Here is an 18,896-nt window from a genome sequence, read left to right on the forward strand (position 1 = left end):
CTGTCACCACTTAGGTTTCATCACATATGAAGCACCAGGAGTGTTATACTGTTTACTTTTTAACTTGTATCTTACATGCAGCTTATTATTTGTTAATTTATTTGTGGTAATATTACATTATGTGTGTGAATTATATGTATTGTGTTGTGCACCTTGATCTGGAGGAACTTTGTTTCGTTTGGCAGTATACATGCGTAAGGTTGAATGACAGAGAACTGAACTTAAGAACTTGATACTATTTTTCTATTCGGTATTGGTTCTGAACAGATTGGACAGACAGAAATGCAGATCTGAAGTAAGAGAGGGGAGATTTCTTCACTAAATGTCTTACAGCCCTTTAAGAAATCTGCTGTATTAGTGTGACTTCTTCCAGTCGATCTGGGGAATAGATAGAGAACTGACAAATATTGCTCGTCCATCAGTCAGAGGAAATTGTGGGAAGGGTAATGGAGAGCTTGGGATTAGACATCCTAAGTATTGATGTCAGCAAAAGCGTCTTTCAACCACAGTTTAGTAATAGAAACAATATCATGGTCTTGAGTGTCAATTAAACTTCTGAATTTATCTACCTTACTCATTAGACTCTTTGCATTAAAATAGACGCAATTTACCTCTGTACCCCTCTCACATCCATTTACCTGCCCCATTTACCCCCTTCTGCCTATGAAACATCCTAACTTTTTTCCCCCATTCTAAGTGAGTGTACCTCCCCATCCCAAGATCAACACTGAACCCCATTCTCTTGCCCTTAGCTCAGATCATCACAAAAGTACTGGTAACCTTTCACTCAAGGATGCCACAGTTTAGGTGCAGCCTGTCCTGCCTGCACGTCTTACAATCTGCTGTACAAGTGAGACGAATCCAAATGATGCAGGAACCTCAAGTCCATCCACTTCCTTCAGCCACACGCCCACCTACTTTATCTTTTTATTCCTATACTCCCTAGCTCATGGCAATGGAAGCAATCCTGAGATTAAAATTTTGAGGTCCTGGTCTTTAAATGGCTATCTGGCTCCCTAAACTCCTATCCATTTCATGGGCTGATCGCTCTCCCTTTCAGAATGTCCTACAGCTGCACCAAGGCATCCTTGACCAAGGCAACATGCCATCCTGGCAATGGAAAACACATGAATCTGTCACTGATGCTGACAAAATAAGCCCTGCCAGCAACAAACTCAACTGATCTACACCAAAAATAGTAGAATAAGACCGTATGATGTTGTTTGTTCAGAACATACTTCCAGTACTGTGTTCAGTCCTGGTTGGTGAGACTTCATTTAAAGCAGTTTCATTGGGCAGATTTTATGGTATTTCTGTTATTGCTTCAGGAAGTCAATATAAAATGGAAAACATTCTCCTCACCCAGGCATTCTGATTCCAAGCCAGAATCCCAAGAGCCTTTTCCCTGACTCTAGGTCCCAATCACTAGACTCATTCCCTATCTCAGTCCCTACAACCTTTCCCCCAACCCAATCTTCAGACTCCTACCATTTGCAATCTCTAGTTTTCAACTTCCAGAACCACCAAGGCAACACCCCCCACAAACTCGCCATTCCATCTCTCAATTCCCAGGCCTCATCTGTCAGCCCTCCCTCCTTCCCCTAATTCCAATGCAGTACTCCCTCAATCATTCTCTGTGGGACACCAGCCTAGTTGCAGTGTCACCTATTTTCTTTCATGTAGAGAACGAGAAAAGGCTAGTGTGTAAGGGCATTAGTAAAGCTCAATTTCTTGGATCCTTATGTACCATCACTTATCCATCTCTGGCATACTTACTTGTATTTTTCTCCAATGGTGATAGGTCATAGATTAGCAATGCATCATTATATCTAGATGTGACATCTCTATCTCTCTCTCTCTCTGAGGCTACCCATCATGAACAAAGGTGACCTACTTCCATTCCAGTTCTCTGGATTCTTAAGTGAAAAGGGCAATGTGAAGACTACGGATTTTAACACAGATCGGGAAGGAGGTGCTTGTTGGGACATGATGAGCATTTTTGCTGGGCTCCCTGTGCTCCCAGTAAAGAGATTATCCCAGATACTCCTGCGTTTTGATGGGCTAGAAACCAGGGATTTCTATGAGGTACACACACAAAATGCTGGAGGAACTCAGCAGGCCAGCAGCATCAATGGAAAAGAGCACAGTCGACATCTCAGGTGAAGAGTCTCGGCCGGAATCGTCGACTGTACTCTTTTCCATAGTTGCTGCGTGTACTGCTGAGTTCCTCCAGCATTTGTGTGCTTGGATTTTCCCTTGTTTGTGATTTCTATGAGTTGAGGAGCACAATGTGTACTACAGTCAAAATGCTGCCTGTACAGGAAGACAAAAGGTAACCAACTGCCTTGCTCAGACTGCCAAGAGCAACTTCCATGAAGTTTTGAATCATCCATTATATTAGCAAGCAAGATGAAAATCACATTCAAAGTGCGGAGATAGGAACTGTGCAGAAGATCACTCTGACCTCAAGCACTGCATCAGCAGTCAAATTCTCTTTACAGCTGGAAATAAGTTCTCCAGTTGGAGCCTATTTAAATACCGTTCTTCCTTGAGCTGGATGCTTTAAAGCCACACCTATAGGACTGGTATAAATATGGGATCAATATGTGAGTGTTGTGATGCACTGCTGTGCTGGACATCTTTTTACTTGTGCCATATACCCACAGATTCTGGATGAAAACCTAAGCAGTTCTGCACATTGCTCTACTATGGTGCAATGAAATTTACAACAGGATCAGAATCAGAATCAGGTTTAATATCACTGGCATATGTCGTGAAATTTGTTAACTTTATGGCAGCAGTACTCTCTCTTTTAATGACGTGTTAACTTACTGGAGTTCAACAATTACTGTTATAACAGACTGATGGCGTAAATAAAGAGAGATTTAAAATAATACTTTAAAATTCTTACTGTGGTCCTAAAATCATATCCTGTTCCTTTTAAGGTTGTTGCATGCAAGGCAACAAAATTAGCAGTTACTGCTGTTGACTAATTAGTGTTGCTGGTAAGACTGATCAGCCTTGTCAAGAAGGTGTTATAAACACAAGATGTCCCGTATGCTCTGTTATTTGCCAGGCTGATGCTGAATTTACAACTTTAAAACATAAACAAAGGACAAGGAGATCCACTGAGGGGGAATCTCAATTTTGCAAAAGAGATTTGTAATTACTTTGCTGAATCCACAATGAAGTCAATGGAAATTATTATTTGCTGAAAAGAATAACCAAACAGATTCATTCCCTCAAATTTCAACTTTATCTTTTCTGCTTTCAGAATTGAATGTATTCTGATCTAAATTAACTTGGACAAAGGAATTCGCAGTCTATCCTCACCAAACTTGGCCTTCAGTTCACAGGTACAAAAGCCTGTCATTCAGATTCATTCCATGTTCAATATGACTTGTGAAAACAAAGTGGAACTTGACCACATTCCAGTTTATTTTGGCATCAGGAAAGACCAAATATGAAACTTCAAACACCACCTAAAGAAAGGTGGCTAGCAAGATGAAGGTGAGGTTAATCTAACCACATGCATCGGTTCTCTCATAGACTTTGCAATGTGAGCACCATGAGATGTAGGCTGCCACAGCAATATGCTGATGTCTAAATCAATGCCATGTGGGTCAAAACTGGAGTATTCAACACTCCCAACATCCTGCTATCTGTGCTGCAAAAATCGCTTGCTTATCTATCCACACAAGACACTACAAACGTCCATGAAATCCAGTGAAGAGGAGGAAGTTAACTCCGCTCCCTAATCCAGGTCTTCATCAATGCATCTGCCAGCATCTGAGTCATGCATGCCCTTCTGAATCCACACACCCAATCAACAAACCATAAATTGACTTGTCCATAGATTGGATGTCCATAACTCAGGGATGGCCTTGAGTGCTACCCTTCTCCAGATACAAATGACAACCGGTAACAAGGTTGTCACTTAATCATTACCACCAACTGGCATGATCGCAAATTAAGGCTCCAATTTTTAAAAAATGCCTTTACTATGTGTCGTGGTAGGTAAAAAACCACACCAAAAATGTAAAACAAAATAAAATGGACAATGCCAGTTGCAACTCATACTCCAGGCTGTCTGTAATCATAATCCTGGACCCTGGGACCTCTTCCCCAGGACTGCCAGACCTCACTGCATTTTGCAAGAGTGAGACTTCAGGATTCCGGTAGGGTGGTTTTAGGGTAAAATAAACAAATCTTTTGAACTTGGGGTACAACAACTTTGTTAAGAATACTCCACAGGAACATAGAAGACCTACAGCACAACACAGGCCCTTTGGCCCACAAAGTTATGCCGAACATGTCCCTACTTTAGAAATTACTAGGCTTACCCATAGTCCTCTATTTTTCTAAGCTCCATGTACCTATCCAAAAGTCTCTTAAAAGACCCTATCGCATCCGCCTCCGCCACCGTTGCCGGCAGCCCATTCCACGCACTCACCACTCTGCGTAAAAAACTTACTCCTGACATCTCCTCTGTACCTGCTCCCCAGCACCTTAAACCTGTGTCCTCTTGTGGCAACCATTTCAGCCCTGGGAAAAAGCCTCTGACTATCCACACAATCAATGTCTCTCATCATCTTATACACCTCTATCAGCTCACCTTTCATCCTCCGTCGCTTCAAGGAGAAAAGGCCAAGTTCACTCAACCTGTTTTCATAAGGCATGCTCCCCAATCCAGGCACCATCCTTGTAAATCTCCTTTGCACCCTTTCTATGGCTTCCACATGCTTCCTGTAGTGAGGTGACCAGAACTGAGCACAGTACTCCAAGTGGGGTCTGACCAGGGTCCTTTATAGCTGCAACATTACCTCTTGGCTCCTAAGTTCAATTCCATGATTGATGAAGGCCAATACACTGTAAGCCTTCTTAACCACAAAGTCAACCTGCATAGCAGTTTTGAGTGTCCTATGGACTCAGACCCCAAGATCCCTCTGATCCTCCACACTGCCAAGAGTCTTACCATCGATACTATATTCTACCATCATACTTGACCTACCAAAATGAACCACCTCACACTTATCTGGGTTGAACTCCATCTGCCACTTCTCAGCCCAGTTTTGCATCCTATCAATGTCCTGCTGTAACCTCTGACAGCCCTCCACACTATCCACAACACCTCCAACCTTTATGTCATCAGCAAATTTACTAACACATCCCTCCACGTCCTCATCCAGGTCATTTATAAAAATCATGAAGAGAAAGGGTTCCAGAACAGATCCCTGAGGCACTCCACTGGTGACGGACCTCCATGCAGAATATAACCCATCTACAACCACTCTTTGCCTTCTGTGGGCAAGACAGTTCTGGATCCATGTTTTGTCAATAGCTTTCTTTTTCTCTATAACACAATGTACCTGGGACAGTTTCTGTTTAAGATTCCCAACCTAGGAAGAACAGACAGGTCACCGAGGAACATGGAGATAACAATTAAAGATTTTAATCAAAATAGTTTCACTTTATATAACTGTGTTCTTTACCCTCATCCTTTGCGACTGGAATCAACTGTTTTGGGTGTGGATGTGTAGAGTTCGCATGTTCTTCCTGAGAATGTGTGGGTTTTCACTGATGTTTAAGTTTTGGCATCTCCAATACATCTTGGTAGGTTAACTGGCGAATGTTTATTACTCCAGTGTCGGTGGGTGTCAGGAGAATTGGGGGCTGGGGTGTTGATTCGTAAATGAAAGAGGATAGGTTACAATAAAATAAGAGGGAGAATGAGACTATTCTTCAGGGAGCAGGCACATATTCCAAAGGGCTGAATGGACTTTTGTATGTTGCAATGGATAAGTAATTGAAAGTGAGCAAGATTACCAACTGTTCCTTTTAACAAATAATTCTTGCACCTATTGTGTTACGTCTTTTGTAATCAAGACTTAGTTTCCACTGCTGCAGACATTAAAACTGTAAAAAGACACCTACGTATGAAATTTGCAAAATCCTTGTCTCAAATATTTATTTTCCTGTCAGCTTGCCTGCTAATAACAATTCCAAATGCTAGTTAATTTTATCATGGCAAAACAACAGTGTGATAAACACCGCTGCACAGTCTCGGTATCTGCCTTGAAATAAAGTTTCCTAAAATGTTACAAGAAAGTGCAGGATCAGTAAACAATCACACAAATAACTACTCAAACAACGTGTGCAATTACTTAGAAACAAACCTCCATAACTTAAAAAGTTTCCGAGTTAATGACCAATGCAATCAAAGGTGCTTTTCTTTCAACAAACCAAGTGTCTTTTAGAGTGTACTTCATTGAATTTACATTTTTTTGTTAATTTTCTATTATCAATAAATTTCTGTGGATACTGAACCTTTAGCATTATAAAGTATTCTAAAGTGCTTCATAGCAACATCACTAGACACCAGCCACATGAGGAAGAAGGCCATTAAATACGGTGATGAGGTGGGTTTACATAAGTATCTTAAAGCTGCAAAGTAAGGGAGAGCACAGGAGAGCTTCAGGAAATACCACAGCTTAGGATCTTGGCAGATAAAGGCAGTATTACTAATGGCAGAGCAATTAAAATCGTGGCAGCAGAAAAAGGCACTATTCGAGGAGCACAGATACCCCAGAGAGTTCTAGGGCTGGAGGGGCTACAGAGACACGGAGGGGTGAGTTTGAGGCCATTAAGCTCATAGTAAGAAATAGACCTTGGAAATACCTGCGTCTTCTACCCAGTCAATCTTCAAATGTTTAAGAGCCTACATATCACCTGAAGAATTAGAGGAGCCAACACACTTGACCACTGTTACACCACCATCAAGAACACTTACCGTGCCATCTCACACCCACAATCTGGAAAGTCCGATCACCTGCCTGTACTTCTATTCCCGGCATATAGGCAGACTAAAGACCACAGCACCATTGGTGAAGATCAAGAAAGTATGGTCAAGGGAGTCAGAAGGGCACTTACAGGACTGCTTTGTGGACTGGACAATATTCAGGGACTTATCTTCAAGTCCTGAATGAATACAGCACAGTTGTCACAGACTTCATCAAAATCTGTGGATGATTGTGTGCCTTCAAGAACATACCGGACATTCCCAAAAAAAAAGCTGTGGATGAACCAGGAGATTCGTAGTCTGCCAAGGGATAGATCTGTGGCATTCAAGATCAGTGATCCAGGACTGTACTAGACATCCAGGTACAACCTACAGAAGGCTATCTTAAGAGCAAAGGAACATTTCTGATTGAAGTCAGAGACAGAATTTGATGCACATCAGCTCTGGCAGGGTTGGCAGGCCGTTACCTCCTACAAAGTGAAACCTAACATCAAGAATGGCAGTGATGCTTCATTCCCAGATCAGCTCAATACCTTTTATGCACACTTTGAAAGGGAGCATAAAACTACATCTATGCAAATTCCTACAACATCAGGTGACCCTGTGATCTCCGTCTCGGAGGTCAACGTCAGAAATTTTTCATCAGGGTGAAATCTTGCAAGGTGTCAGGCCCCGATGGTGTACCTGGTAGGGCACTAAGAACCCGTGCCAGACATCTGGCAGGAGTGTTCAATCTCTCTCTGCTACTTCAAAAGGGTGACAATCATACATGTGCCCAAGAAGAGCAGAGTGAGCTGCTTCAATGATTATCGTCCAGTAGCACTCACATCTACAGTGATGAAGTACTTTGAGAGGTTGGTCATGCCTGAATCAACTCCTGCCTAAGCAAGGACCTGGACCCATTGCAATTTACCTATCACCACAATAGGTCCACAGTGGATGCAATCTCACTAGCTCTCTACTGGGCCTTGGATCACCTGAACAAAAGCAATAAGTCAGGCTGTTGTTTATTGATTACAGTTCAGCATTCAACACAATCATGCCCTCAGTTCTAATCAAAAACCTAAAAACCTGGGCCTCCTGGTGCTACTGGATCCTCCACTTCCTCACTGGGAGACCTCGGTGTATGCAGATCAGAAATACCATCTCCACCTCGCTGACAATCAACACCGGAGCACCTCAGGGATGTGTGCTTAGCCCACTGCTCTACTCTCTCTACACCCACAACTGCGTGGCTAGGTACAGCTCAAAAGCCATCTATAAATTTGCCGATGGCACAACTATTGTTGGCAGAGTTTTAGATGGTGACGAGGATGCGTACAGGAGTGAGCTAGATCACCTGCTGGAGTGGTGTCGCAACAACAATCTCGCACTCAACGTCAGTGAGACCAAAGAATAGATTGTGGACTTCAGGAAGGGTAAGTCGAGGGAACACGCACCAGTGCTCATCGAGGGATCAGAAGTGGAAAGGGTGAGAAGATTCAAGTTCCTGGGTGTCAACATCTCTAAAGATCTATCCTGGGCCCAACATATTGATCCAATTACAAAGGAGACACAACAGCAGCTATATTTCATTAGGAGTTTGGGGAGATATGGTACATCACCAAAGACAGTCACAAATTTCTACAGACATACCACGGAGAGCACTCTAACTGGCTGCATCACCATGTGGCATGGGAGTGCCACTGCATAGGATCGGAAAAAGCTGCAGAAAGTTGTAAACTCAGCCAGTTCCACCATGGGCTCTAGCCTCCCCAGAATCCAGGACACCTTCAAAAGGTGATGCCTCAAAAAGCAGCATCCATCATTAAGAACCCTTGTCCCACAGGACATGCCCTCTTCACTTGTTGCCATCAAGGGGAAGGTATAGCAGCCTGCAGATCCACACTCAATGTTTCAGGAACAACTTCTTCCCCTCCGCCATCAGACTTCTAAATAGACAAGGAACCTATGAACACCACCCCACTATTTCTTTCCTTTCTTTTTGCTCAATTTTGTTATATACTTATCATAAATTATAGTTTTTATTACTATGTATTGCAATGTAGTGCTGCCGTAAACCAACACATTTCACGACAAATGCTGGTGATATTAAACCTGATTCGGATTTGGAGAACCAATAACCACCTTTGATTGAATTACGTTCGTATATCTCGAGGAGCTTACCTCTGAATCTTTCTTTCCATGTTATAGTTATTGTCCATATTGATCACAATCACTCCCTTTCTGCATGGTTGAACACGCCTTGCCTGAGAGGCTACTGGATATTTTCCACACAGTAAGTAATCCAACAATAAACCGAGATGTACTTTGACCATCATTAAAGCATTCACATCCTGCTCGGCTTCTTTGTGGACTAAAATGATTATAATGCTCACGCAACAGATGGTAGGCCTTTAATGAAAAAAAAGTCTTGGTCTTGTTTTCTGGGAAGAAGCTTAAATCTTTTTATACTGCTCAGCAATTCCATGAATTCATCAAGGAAGCTAGGTAAAACCACTCTTTCAAAAAAAACTTTACAAGTATGGGAAAGTGATATCTTGCAGTTACTTCTCAATTAAATTCATTCACCTTAGTTAAAAGGTATTTCCCAATATTGGTGCTCCTGTTTACTACCTGCCAAATCATTTCAATAATGAGGTAACTTGAGAAGTGAATTCACAGCATGAAGACCCTCTCCTATACTCACACTTTCATTTTGCTTGCTTTACTACTTGAAATGATGGCATTCAAGTACTCCAATTATCTTTTCAACTCTAAAATTAAGAGTTGACTACATTGCTCTTCATATTTTGAACACTAAATTAGTTCTGTTGCACCAAACACTCCAGGTCAGTATGATCAAATCATAAGTGATTACATTTATTTGGTAACTGGATCTTGAGAATTTTCCTAACGATTACTTCACAACATTGCCTGTAATAACTTAATGGCTATTTATTGTAAGAGTTTAAGCTGACACAAGATGACACAGCCTGCAGTTTATTATTCATTGTTTGCTCAATTATTTGACATGACAGATCCCCACCTTTTCATTCCCAGACCTAACACAAAACAGTGCTCCAAATTGGCCTGTCTGGTGAGGCAGAATTCTTGCACAACTGAGTTTTAAATTGCAGAACTAACATCCTAAAAAGTATTTTAGAAAAAAACATCAATTCAACGTTCCTCATGAAACTGGGATTTTGAAATAGACACAAAGTTATGTAACAGATATCGATGAATATATTGCAATGAGTATAATTATTTTGAGTTTTAATGTTGATTTTAAACATCTGCCTTATTCATTTTTGCTACCTCTATCTAGTCTGAAATTATGACATCACCAAACTTCTCCTCAACCCCAAATAGGATGTTTTTATTGATCCAGCAAGTTATTGTTGATTGGAAACCCAACAAGGGAAGAAAATCTGCTCAACATCAGTATATTATTGAATAGAGATAACTCGCAGAGCATTTCCAACTCTAAGTTTTGAAGAACTCTACAGGTGGTATTTTTGGACTGCAGGTAAGTGAAGGGTTGAAGGGAATAGATGGGACAGTAGAGGTGAGATCATGAACAATAGAGAAGGCTTTGAGGGAACTTATGTCCTACTCCTAATCCCTTTTTTAAATTAACATTCCAGCAATTTATTATTTCTTGGAGCTCTTTATAAGAGTGAAAGAAGCAGTACAGTACAATACAGATGGTAACTTATACCCCCAGAGAGCAGAATTCAATGCTGACCTCAGTTACTGTCTGTATGGCGTTCACATCGTTTGCCTGTAACTGCATGGGGTTCCGTCCCATATCTTGAGAGTGTCCGGGTTCATCGGCTAACAAACCACTGTTACTAATTCGAATAGTCGAATTTGGGGAGATACTGACATTCCCATTTGCTTCTACCCAGAATACAATGGCTTAGGGTGAGATTAATGTAAAAATAACCGCTTCGTGGTCACACAAAATCAGACAGCTGAAGGGCTTGTTTCCAGGCCCATCTTTCTCTATGCATTCGAAGAAAAATTACCTTGCTTGAATTAATATAGCACAAATGCACCTTCACATTTATCCACTGAAGCAATCCATGTAGAAAAATTGTATTTACCAAATGAAAATCCTAATTTCAATATTTAATTTATTTTGAAATAAAATGCTGCTGACAGCAGAACCTCACTATGCTGATGTTAGAAAAGGTTGTTTCACTTATGCTACTATGAGAACGTTGGCAAAGCAGAAGGGCCTCATTCTGTATTGTTTCTAAAAAAAAAATGATGGAAGGAAAGGGAGCAGATGCAGGGTATAAGTTCCCTCAAAGCATTCTCCATTGTTCATGATCTCATCTCTACTGTCCCATCTATTCCTTTCAACCCTTCACATACCTGTAGTCCAAATATACCATCTGTAGAGTTCTTCAACACTCAAGAGTTGGAAACGCACTGCGAGATAACACAATTTGATAAGGATACTGATATTGAGCAGTTTTTCTTCCCTCATTGAGTTCCCAAATCAACAATAACTTACTGGATCAATAAAAAAACTTTCTATATGGGGGTTTGGTGTTATCATAATTTAAGACCAGAATTGCAAACATAAATGAGGCAGATGTTTGAAAACAACATTAAAGCTCAAAGTAATTGTACTCATCAACATCTATTATATAACTTCATGTAAACTTTAAACTCCCATGTTTCCTTAAACATAAATCCAGTTTCATCTTCAGAACACCATAGCCACAAGATGTGACCAGTTTTGACAGCCATTGAGTAGTGGCTGTGTAGGTCGTCTGGGAAGTTCCAGTTGGGAAAAGTTATGTTTGTATCTACTTCATTATTAATATCTTACATAAACTGTGGAATTAATTCTAAAAGTTGCAGCTGAGTAGGGATAAGAACACATTGAGTTAGAGGAAGATGTACTTCCTGTTAATTGTGAGAATTTACAGACGTCACTAAAGCAGGCCAGAACCTTGGGAGATGCTGGCAGATGGCTAGAGGCCTCCGAGTAGATCAAGGAAGGTCAGAAACCCAGAGAGGCTGAATGGGAGGCCAGTTGTCTCAGAAGAGGCAGGGCTTTTTGGGGGGGGGGGCAGAATTAGAGGACCAAAGAGAAGCTGAGGTGAGGTGGGGGAAGCTAAAAGAACCTGGAGCCCAAAGAGGAAGGCCAGAGGACTGGAGAGAGAAGTCAAGAGGGGAAGTCTAAAAGCCTCAGAATAGGCCAAAGGTGAGGCCAGAAGGGAGGCTAAAGATCTCAGAAGGGGTCTGAGGGGGAAGCCAAAGAAGGAGCTGACGGGGAGTCCCAGAACCGCGAGTCATCTTTTGCAGTGATTGGGTCAGATGAACTGGCAGATTGTGGTAGAGATTTAATATCACAGAATCCGCAAATTCTGCAATAATACAATTTAAGTAAGGTCATGGATTATGAAAAGACTACTGCAAGCTAGATCCTATGGTGCTGACCTAAGAGAAGGGCCAACATTTTCCATAAAAAATCTAAATCCATCTTTAGAATCATCCCACTTAAGAATGTGAATAAGGAGCGTGACTGTGGGAAGAGGTGAGGTTAGCGAGTAAGACCAGGGCACTGGAGTGGGGTTTCACCTAGTAAGTGGCTGTAATTAGTGGCATAGGGGATAATGTCTGGAGCTTCAGTCATGGGCCTGTGCCAAATCTACAGGCCGTGAAGCTTGAGGAATTAGGGCCATGATTTGAGCAGTCAGTGCCACAAATGGCTCCAGCCCCATGGAATAAAAAGGTAAACATGGCTCTTAAGTATTAGTTATTGCATTAATACCTTGTTTTGTAATCATCATGACATATTGATCACCATTTTAAAACAAATATTCATAAAGCATGGTAGCGCAATGCTTTACAGTGCCAGCGGTAAGATAGGGGTTCAGTTCCCACTGCTGTCTGTACAGTCACTTTGTGAATTTGAGGGTGTATTACAGTTAGGGTTACTGAGTTGTAGGCATGCTACATTGGTACCAGAAGCTGGTGACACTTGCATGTTGCTCAGCACAAAACTTGCCGATTGCTTTGATGAAAACAACCCTTTTCGCTGCATGTTTCAATATATATGAGACTAATAAATCTAACATCTATCTTTAAGCTATGTGATAGATTTGGCACTGAAGCTTCTCATACTTTAAAATAAAAGAAAAAGTATAAAGCAATTTGTCTATCACTACAATGTGCCAAGATTCATCTTGTCTCCAGAGAACAATGAGCTATTTGTTATGATCTATTGATTATGGTTTGCAATTTTCAAGAAAACACCCTGAATGCAAATATGTTTGAGTCAGAACAAGGTTACATACAGGTTAGCACTCATGAAATGACACATGTTTACCTTTCACTGTCTCAAAACAGCTGACAGAATATTTTGGAAGTGTAGTCAGTCACCTTCACAATGTTGGGAACACGGAACCCAATGTGCCTCGAGAAAACTCAGAACAAAAGCGTTGTGAGAGTCCCTGATAGTTTGTTCTTGGGATATTGATTGAAGGTTGGATATTGATTGAAGGTTGAATATTGTTGAGGACATCTGGATGACCACTTTTATTTCTCTTCAAACCAGGGCCATCAGATTTGTTTTTACTTTTAATTGTGTTTTTTCTTCATGTGTCCTGTGTTGTCTGAAGCTTTGTGCCTGCAATGATGTGGCAGACAGCTTGTCATTGTACCTGTACTTCACAGTATTTATGATATGACAATAAACTTAACTTGAAGGCATCTCGTTCAGGTAGTGCTGCATCCATCTGTATACTTCAGGGAAATAAATGGTCTGAAGGCCACACCCTGGTGCAAGAAATGGGAGGAATGAAAAATTAGGCTTGAGAACACTCTTAAAGAAGGGCACAAACTTTTGTAGACTAGTTTACAGGTGAGAGATGGAATGCTCCAATACTAGCAATGTGATGGGAACCTGAGGAAGGTCGAAGCCACAAAAGGTTATGGGTGCAGTAGAAGAGGTTTTGGAGCAGTGCAAGGCTGGAGCAGCCCTGTAGGCCGAACTTGGCAGAGCCATGTAGAATTTGAAGAAGGGAGGGGAATTTTAAATCCAAGTCAGCAGATTTCAATTTTATTCTTCGGATAATTACTGCTGTCGCTACATGACAAGTGATGACAAAATGCCTGACCACAAATTGATTTCTTGTCACTGAAAATTTCTGCCTTGGAGAAAGTGTCCAATTTCTACTATTAGTTTTCCACCTATGCAGCAAGTGCAAAGTCTCCCTCAAAATGTTGAGATTCTTATGATCATTTACCAAATACTGGGGTAATAAATAATTTGAGCCTGACGCTAATAAAATCTAAGTTCAAATCAAATAGATCTAGAAGTTAGGGGGGAACCAAAGGGTAACATTTGGAGAGCACAATGTATATAAACAGCTACAGAGTCGGTGCAACAGGCCCTTCAGTCCATCTAGTCCATGCTGACTGTGCTGCCTAATGAGCTAGTCCCATATGCCCACATTTGGCCTGTAGCCTTCTAAATCTCTCCTATCCATGGCTTTTAGATGTTGCTAATATGCCCGCCTCAACCACTATTTCTGGCAGCTCATTCCAAGTACTCACCACCCTCTGCGTGAAGAAGCTACCCCGAATATCCTTTTTAAATCTCTCTTCTCTGATCTTAAACCTATGCCATCTTGTTTTTTGTACCCTCTCTCTGGGATAAAGACTACGTGCTTTCACCCTTTGTATGCCCCTCATGATCTCATACACCTGTAACCCCCTCAATCTCCTAAATTCCACAAAATAAAGTCATAGGCTACTCAACCTCTCCTTATAACCCAGGCATCCAAGTCCAGGCAACATCCTGGTAAATCTGCCCTGCACTCTTTCTAATGTGATAACATATTTCCAATAACAGAGCGATCAATACACTAAATGCAACCTCACCAACATCTTACAAAACTGCATAATAACTTTCTTTCTCCTACACTCACTGCCCTGATCCATGAAGGCCAGCATTCTTCACCACCCTATCTACCTGTGACACCACTTTCAGTGAACTATGCAAATACACTCTTAGGTCCCTCTGTTCCTTAACATTCCCCAGGGCACTACCCTTCACTGATTAAATCCTACCATGGGTTCATCTCCCAAAATGCAGTACCTCACATAAATCTGGATTAAAAAGCCATTTGTCAATCTTCAGCCCACATGCTTACCTGATCAACATCCCCAATCATTTTTCAAAACTTTCTGCATTATCACTTGTTTTAGTATCATCTGCAACTTACTAACCGTGCCTTGTACAGTCGTACCCAGATTGTTTACATAAATTACAAACAACAAAAGTTCCACCAACCCCTATTCACACCACTAGACAGTGGTCTAGCTCCTTCAGTTTGAGAAACATCTCTCAACCATCACCCTCTGCTTCCTACCACGTTGCCCATTATGAATCCAATCTGCTATCTCCCTGGATCCCATGCATTCTATCCTTCCAGACTAGCATGCCATGAGGGACCTTGTCAAATTCCATGTAGACAACACCCACTGCTCTATCAACCTGTGTACCCACTTTCAGGGAGCTATGAACTTCGACCACGAGATCCCTCTGCTCAGCAACACTTAAGGGGTGCTACCTTTAACAGTGTACTCTCTCTTTACATTTGAACTCCAGAAGAGCAACACTTCACATTTGACCAGGTTAAGCTCCACTTGGCATTTCTCCACCTACATTTGCAATTGACCTATATCCCACTGTATCTTTTTCCAGTCTTGTATGCTTTTGCCAAACCACCAATCTTCGTATTATCTTCAAACTTACAAACTCACTTGTCTACATTTTCATCCTGGTCATTTATATATATCACAAACAACAGAGGTCCCAGTATGGATCCCAGCAGAGCAGCACTAGTCATTGACCTCCAGCCCTATCAACTAATACCCTCTGTCTTCTATGGGCAAGCCAATTGTGAATCCAAGTAGCTGATTCACCGTGGATCCCATGCATCTTAATCTTCTGAATCACACTCCCATGAGAAACCTGATAAAATCCTTGCTAAAATTCACGTAGACAACATCTACAGCTCTACCTTCATCACCTCCTTGAAATACTCAATCAAGATCGAAAGATTCGACTTGCCCCACACTAGGCATTCCAATAGTCCTTAATTAGGTTGTGGTTTTCCAATAGCTTATATATCCTATCTTTAAGAATCTACTTCACTGCTTCACCACTGACATGAAACTCACTGGTCTGTAGTTTCCAGGGTTATCCCTGTTTTCATTCTTGAATAATGGGAAAACGTTAGCTACTCACCAGTCCTCCATGGTCTCGCCTGTGGCATAATGCCTTGAAGGCCTTCAATGCCTCCTCTCTGCAAATTTGTACATGGCCTAAGACAACATCACTCATTTCCCCCATTTCCATAACTTCCCTGAACATTTTCTTGAACGTTGTGGGCATGCAATGTTGGTGCTGAAATGTGGGTCAACTCTTATGGGCTGCCTCCAGCACATGCTTGGTTGTGTTGGTTGTTAATGCAAATGATGTTTTTTGCTGTATATTTTGAAGTATATGCGATAAATAAATCTGAATCCAATCCTTTTCTCCACAGTAAGAACTGAAGAGAAATATTCATTAAAAATATCTCCCATTTGCTTTGGTTCCACACACAGACAGCCATGCTGATCTTTAAGGGGATCTATTCTCACCTTTTCACTCTTAATATACCTACAGAATCTTCTGGACTTTTTCCTCACCTTGCTTGCCAGATTCTTCTCAAATCCTCTTTTTCTCCTCTGACACTTATTTTAGTTGTTGGAAGATTCACGGGTTCCCAATCACTTCTGCAGAGTGTGTGCTTCCCTCTGCTCCCTAACCAAGCTCCAATATCTCTTTTCAACCATGGTTCTCTAAGCCTGCCAGCTTAGCCCCTCACCTTAACAAGGATGTATCGATCCCGAACTCTTGACATCATACTTTGAAATGTCTCCCACTTGGCAGACAGTAAACAATTTTGCCTATTCAGCCACTGGAAGATCCTGCCTAATGGCTCCAAATTTTGCTCTTCCCTGGTTCATGACCTTAACTTGCTAACCAGCCATACCCTCTTCCACAACTATTTTAAAACTAATAGAATTCTAGTCATTGGACCCATGAAAAATTTCTAAGTCAGGACTAATTTGTTTCATTCTCAATCGTGATTATAATTAAAGGGTGCTGTGATGGTTTGCAGAGCTTTGGGATATCGTGAGTCTGTGAGATTGATTATATGGGTTCTTATATAGGTTCCTCTTTTATTATACACAAACAGATTAAATTAGCAACTGGGTTCTCTGTTTGTGCATTCATCTGTAAGTGATCTTCCTGCCCATTGAAATGAAACTGCAAACTGGTGAACGTGCAAATGGAAGAGACTAGCCGATGTGACTTACTCTGCTCTGACCTAATGTGGAATTAAAATTTTTAGTGCATATTTTTATGTTGAATAAGATGCACTGAAGCACACTAATGAATGAATGTGAATATTTTAAAAGATTCTCCCAGATCAGGTCAAAGCTTGAGAACTAGATACTATGCATTAAAAGATGCAATTATTCTTAGTGCTAATAACTGTTTGATTTCAAACACAAATCTGTCAAAATTGTAAAATTGTAAAATTGGGTGCGTTCTTACTAAAAAAAAAATCAGTATTTCCCCCTCACTCCTTCCAAAACTAACATAAAAATACTGTACAGCAAATAGTAGAGCAGCTCAGAATGGAGACTTGTACATCTAAAGATAATAATGGAAATAAGTTCATCCTACTTATCTGGATATTTGGAGTTTTATGCATGTTTTGAGGTCACATTCTGCACTTTGTTTGGAGACAACTGAAAGTGAAAGGCTCCCACATTTGGACATTAAAGACAATGTTATTTAGGAGCTGAATTGATCATGAACTTCTCACCACCTCAGACGCAGTCAGATTCAACATTGGAATAATTATAAGGGGAAAGAAACCAAACCAGAGAAAGATGTAATATTTTCAATAGCAGGTTTAAACAGTTTTGAAAAATGAACTGCAAACATATGCTGATACTGTATTGTTTTTCCTTTCTCACAAAAATGGCCAAGAAAATTGGAATAATCAACCATGTAGAGAAATTATTTGAAGTGCAGGCTCCCGATAGAGGTAGAGTAAATTTGGAATAATCATAATTTGTTGGTGCAGAAATATTTCTCATCATTTAGCGAAATTCAGTATGTGCTCCTGTTTGAAGTACCATTTAAATCCAGTGCTATTTTGGTCATATCACTGATGTGAAGATTATTGAGATTTTCTCTTTAGTTCTCTTAAAGATTAACATCTCTTCATCATTTGATGCTTCACGCATTTACTCACAAACCAGCTCGTCAATTCCCACAATTATAATTAGTTGGACTTCACCTCGGGCTACACTTGACTTACAGAACATTTACCCAACAGGCCTGTATTAGCATGTTAGCATGTCTGTATTTATATAGATTAAAACACAGTATTTAAGTGTAATTACAATGAAAGATTACCTCTGAAACCACAAGAGTAGAGTTCAAGTAGTTCTTGAGCTCCCAGGATATATTGTACGTTTAGCTCTTTGACCTAATATTACTGGGTCTTGGTAAATCCCAACTTCTCATTTCTCTGCTGCCCTTCAACAACATGTCTGCAAGTAAAACCTCAACTCCCATGTGTACAGTGAGAACACACTTTCCTCTCTCGCCACTAGCTCTCCACTAGTCCACTGCCTCTGATCCCTCATACTTTATATCTAACACATTGTACTGAATGAGCAGAAACAACTTCCAAACTAATTGTAATGCTTTCATTTTGAATATATTATAAAAAATACAAACAGGCATATGTGAGGTGCAAAAAAATTTACATGATTGACACCAAAAATGTGAGTTTACCATCAGAAAAAGATAAACTGTTGTGTATTTAATATTTAAGTAATATTTGAGTAATTTTGTCTATATATTGGTTGATTAAGCATTGTTGTAATTTAAATAATAAATTACAGTTATATGTATAAATACACAAATTACATATGTCATTGTGCTACCACAGGATATGTGCACACATCGTGTAATGTAAACTCAAAGTTAGACCCGCATTCATGGACTCCTGTGTCT

General features: G+C 40.7%; 1 protein-coding gene across 1 annotated transcript in view; it reads right to left on the minus strand.

Annotated features, from left to right (window-relative positions):
* The window catches only part of shroom3 (shroom family member 3), a 436,842-nt gene that overhangs the window by 193,431 nt on the left and 224,515 nt on the right, over positions 1-18,896 (minus strand). The gene's annotated exons all lie outside the window — the stretch shown is intronic.

Source organism: Mobula birostris, chromosome 3, assembly GCF_030028105.1.
Source record: "Mobula birostris isolate sMobBir1 chromosome 3, sMobBir1.hap1, whole genome shotgun sequence".
Classification (NCBI taxonomy): Eukaryota; Metazoa; Chordata; class Chondrichthyes; order Myliobatiformes; family Myliobatidae; genus Mobula; species Mobula birostris.